Here is a 5,800-nt window from a genome sequence, read left to right on the forward strand (position 1 = left end):
ATGTCGCTCTGCCTTGCGAAGCGAGATATTTAGCGTTAAAGTTTGTTTCACATTCGAAGTTAAGAAATCTATCATCTGAACGTAATGCGTAGGCTTGTACGAAAATGCGTTCAACAACAAACTCAATTATTTTCTTCTATAATTTAGGTTTTATATGAATTTTTGTTTTTGATTAAAGCAGAGAATTTAGCAGTAAATATTTATTTTGTCATTTTATTTATATTTATTTACCAATCTTGAATTATTTCCTTTCAGAAATAGACACGATGAACCATTTAACAAGGCGAAGATTTTAAATTATATATGTAAATTCTCTGCCTTAATCAAAAACAAAAATTAACGGCTATCTCCCTTCGCGAGACAGACATTTTTTCGGCCAGATTTTTTTATTTTATGCAAAAACGTATCGAATGAGCCTATTTTCATCAAAATCGGAGGTGAGGATAGTTGTTCTAAATAATTACCCTTTGTTATTCTTATCCATTAAATTTTCAATTGGAATCCTGATATCGTCGGTCAGACTTTGACCGTCGGTTAGCTTAATCGGAGTTGATAAAACTTATCCTAAGGGTAAGTTTAACTCCAGTTATGATCAAAATCTAACCGACGGTATCAAGGTTCTAGCTGATGAACATGAGTACTTTGTCATTCTTGTCCATTAGAATTTTCAGTTAGAACCTTAATACCGTCGGTCAAATTTTGACCGTAACTGGAGTTGATGAAACTCACCCTAGATTTGTACTACCACAACGCTGCTTTCTCCAGTGCCTTGTTTGCAGTTACGTTTCAATGCATGTCCTGTCGGTAAAAACGTGTAGAGTCCTTCCTTATTTGTAACGATGGTACAAACGTATGTAAGGTGGCCTTACAATCTATAAACCATGCCATCTGACAGTAGTTTTCTTTTATTTTAAATTCACACTTCAAATCTGTTTTACCTTAACAAGAATACATAAGCCAGTATTCATAGGCAGGTCTTAACCCGGCGTTTTACCTTAACAAGAATACATAAGCCAGTATTCATAGGCAGGTCTTAACCCGGCGTTAGTAAGGTCGGGTCTTGCAGACCCTAAAGATTTTAAATTGATTATAACTTTTTAATAACGTGTGACAGTGAGTGGTATTTTTGGGTAATAAAAATTTAATTTTGTGGATCTGCGTTTTTATTCTGTAAAATTACAGTAAAATAATACATAATAATAGTACAGTTAAATAATACATAATCTAATACTGATTAAAAAGATGTGAATTTCTATAATATACTGCAATATTTAGTGGGGTCTGTGAGACCCAATCTTACCACTTTTGTTACATTTTTCCACCTCACCAACGCCAGGTTAAGACCATTTTAAGATAATCTTTAGATGTTGTACAAATCATTTCATTAACTATAGAGTAGTTGAAAATAAACTTAAGACAATTTTAATCTTTTCGCGGAATGGCGATACTAGCCGTCAATATTGCTCTGTTGACCAGAATGTCGTGCCGTAACTACATATTTTTCGCGTAGACAGATTTTATGCTTATGTATTAACTATACTTAATAGAAACATGTTTAAAATAAAATAATAATTAACATTAACTTTTAGAATCAATTTCTGCTGACTTGTTTATTAGTTGATGTTTCATCAGATTTTTATACTCCATCTTAAAAAGGGTAAATCTACATCATTTATTAATATTAAAAACAAATAAAGATCTTAAGACAAAGCGGACATGTAACCTGCAAATTGTGCTCACATCCTTTTTGTATGTAATATTATTGCTAACTTACTACTGTGTTATGATGCTCAACAATTTGATTGTTCAACAAAATACAATTCTCTCGTACTAAAACATTTTTCTTAAATGTCTATTTAGTATATGGAACTTAAGAAATGTGACGTTATAGTGTCAAGTTATGCCCGATATAACCGGCTTTAGCCACTATGAATCATTGCGTAGATGCCAAAAATAACCCGCGAAAGGATTAAATATGAGATCCGACTATAAATACCGGCTATAGACTGTACAAACAACGCGCTAATAGTACCACATTTCTTTATTATTAATAAATTAATAAATTTTATCAAATATTTTTTTATTTTATTGGAATGAGAATATGGATCAAAGTTTTAAAGATACTATTGTAGAAATATTTAAAAACTTATTATAAAGAGACATTTATTACATGATTACATTTATTATAAGATTTAACTTCTACATCTCAAAGCGTAAGTAATAAAATTTATTAATTCCAAAAATCTCTATAATATACTCGTATATAGGGTGTCTGAAACTTTTCTTGACACAATTAGTAGAAAAATAGAATAGATTAAACGGAATAGAAAAGTCAAATACCATTTTGCAAAATTCGCAATAGTTAATAAGGAATTAATTATTTTGTCTGAGCTAATGAGCGCTCGGGAAGCGGCAGCCGAAAGAAAGATGTCTTCGTCCGACGCGCGACCGTGATACACGCGAATCACTGCGTCCCTCCGCCCATAGCCACAAGACACAGCGATGCTTGATACACTAACTCATTTACATGATATATCCGTGTGTCGAATTGACGTCGAGTTGACACACGGATATATCATGTAGACGATCTATATAGTTCGCAGGACGCAAGACAAAGACCACAAACGCACAGAATACGCGAAAAGCGCTTGGAATTCACAAATCACGTTACAAGGTGACCCACACAATATAACGTCTAAAATTATAAGATGTCTTAAAGATGTCTCTTAGACGTTGGAATATAAGACGTCTTTAAGATGTTTTATGTTCTGATTTTAGACGTTGTGGAGAGTGTCTATATTATACGCGAAAGTCTACGTTGAAAGCGATGTATATACATATATGTAAGAGGTTATTTGTGCCTATCGATCTGTTCGAAATTATTTTTTATTGTGGTATACTAACATAATTAACTAGCGTGTTCTTTCAGAGGTCCAATATATACTTAAGGTCATATTTTTCTATATAACAGACAAACTTACTAGCTATAAAATAAGCTCGGTTTGTTTTACAAAACAATGACTTCACACTTCGAAGTTTTTTTCTCTGTGATTGGTTAATGCAAGCAAGACTTAATTGCAGAAGTAACGCATTCGCAGAAAGTTTGAGTTGAATCAACTCGTTACGTGAAGCACGATTATGAATACGTTTCGGTTGCTCAGACTAACCTGTCTGCAATTTTAATGTGAGCCGCCGGTCCTGTTGGGCATTCGGAGCCGGGTAAAAAACTGCCACGTCTCCGCCGCCGACACTGGTGATGCGCGTTCAAATTTGTATGATGCAAAAAACCGCATCTAGCATACAACGGACTCAGATTCGCGGGGCGATTTGCGCGGAGGCTTTAATTCTAGCGGCTTGCACCATACACTCGAAGAAAAATCTGAACCACCTGAAAAAATGGTAACAAATTTGGCTTGTGGGATTCGTGGCAACGTGGGACTCTTCTTTGTTAAGCGGTTGAACGAGATAAAAAATTTAGATTCGAAATATATATATATATATATATATATATATATATATATATATATACACCTGGCACATTATCACTCTCGCATATAAGTTTTTATGTCTGTCTCTATATGCTTTGCATAAGCTGATACATCTGCATTTTACGTTACGAGCTATGTAGGCGGATTATATGATGTCATTTCGCAAATCGCCACCGTTACCTCACATACTGTAAACGCTCCGCAATCCCTTATTTAGTTTAAATAACAACAAATCTTGTTTTTCATATTATGCAACCAACATTATGTTGCTTCTCAATAAATTTTAGAATATTGCGCATGGAATTTGCGCTGTATGGGATAATTTCAGATTACAAAGTGAAATACATGATAAATCATTCCTCTCAACCTCGTTGGCTCACGCAATCATTTCAGCTTAGTAAGGGAACATATGCAAGAAGATGAAGAACTCGATGCAAATTATATTAAGTGGATACAAATAAATAATTTCAATTTTTTGGCTAAATTAAACGTGTACTTAAAAAATAAAGTTTTATTTTTCAGTCAAAAAATTCGCCGTTATTTTCTATAACTTTATAAGCTATCACCGGACGTCACGAAAGAAAGGAGGCGGAAGACGTAATCATGTTATCCTGGGGATGGAAAAGTAAGTGAGAGAGAGGAGAGAGAGAGTGAAAGAAAGAGAGAGAGAGAGAGAGAGAGAGAGAGAGAGAGAGAGAGAGAGAGAGAGAAAGAAAGAGAGAAGGGATAAAAAGAGTGAAAGAGGGATAGAGAGAAAGGAGGGAGAGAACGCTTTGGGACGTTTGGGAACGAACAACTTTTTAATGAGACTTAAAACTCGTACGAGGAAAGGAAAGCGCTCCGCAGGACAAATTTCGCCAGTCATACGAATGTGCTAAACGGTCATTCCTAGATGTAGAGTAGAGGATAATGAAAACAGAACACCCGCCATATGGAAACTCCGATAAATTATGAAACCACCAACTTAATATCAATATCTCTGCGAACGTTCAGAACGAAATCGTGGATATACATCGCGCTATCGGAATTTGACTCCAACTGTAAGGACCCCATGCCATGAAACATCTCAGTTTTGGAGATTGTACTACCTGGGATGTGTCTAACAATTAGTATATTATGGGCACGTTCGGTTTGAGTACTTACACACTTTAAGCGCTTATAAATATATAATATATATAAGCGCTTATACATATATAATTATATCCACAGCGTTCACTTTAGCGTTGTAAGTACAAACAGATCGCGTAGTAACATCATTGTGACGTTATAACATCTGTTAAACGCTTCTTCCATTGAGATAGTAGAACAAAAGCGTTTACAGCGCGTAAGCACCCAAAGTGAATGCAGTGTGAGCAGAAAAATGACAGCTCATACAAAAGAAATGCACTTAAAAGACAGGGAAACTGGCCATATTTATTACGTATTAAATCTCCATGATTTCACATTTTAAAAAATATATATACTAGTCTATTATTTTAATAAACATTTATAAAAATTACAATATTTTAAACTAGAATACATTGTGAATATGTGTGAATACGTATAAATATTTTCTACTATGAAGTTCAATTCTTATAAATAATTATATATTAAAAAACAGTATACAAACCTACTATGTAATTTAAATTGTTCTACACTGAGATACGCTGAAATAATCTTCGCTGGAATAATTTCACATAGCCAGGTAATCGTAATATAGAACATTGCGCGAAATTTTTTATAGAATGTTTATTTAAAAACAAAAATATTTTTCTAGATATTTATTATATAGATTTTCGTATTCCTTATCATCAAATAAATCAAATAATATTAATACTAAAAATAACCGTATCAATTAATTTGTCACCCACCATGTTGACTTGCTTATAATCGCTTACAATTGCCAAAACGAACGCTATTCCTTATTACCGTGTAAGCCTTCACACGTCAAAATAAACGGATAAAAACAGCACTTATAAACGTGAGCGCTTACAGTGCTTGAGCGTTCAAAGCGAACGCATTCTGTGATGTGCGTCGTTTGCAGCTCTCACACCTCTTATGGCGAGAAGTGCATAGTAGCTGTTGTTCCGTCATCACCCGATGCGACGGACTCTTTACCGCACGTATATACAGAGTGTAAAAAAATTAGGCCGACAAACTTTGAGGGGAAATAGAGGACATAAAAACAAACATATTTTGTTAATAATGTTTTTCTCTACGACGCTTCGTTTTAATACTACAGGGTACAAAATATGAATTTTATGATTTTAATAAAAAACAAACATATAAGTGGAAAAATTAAATTTATTTCAATTACACAGATATATTTTAAA

This window comes from Odontomachus brunneus, unplaced genomic scaffold (genome assembly GCF_010583005.1).
Source record: "Odontomachus brunneus isolate Ranch 3 - 2012 unplaced genomic scaffold, Obru_v1 Obru_scaffold_003, whole genome shotgun sequence".
NCBI lineage: Eukaryota > Metazoa > Arthropoda > Insecta > Hymenoptera > Formicidae > Odontomachus > Odontomachus brunneus.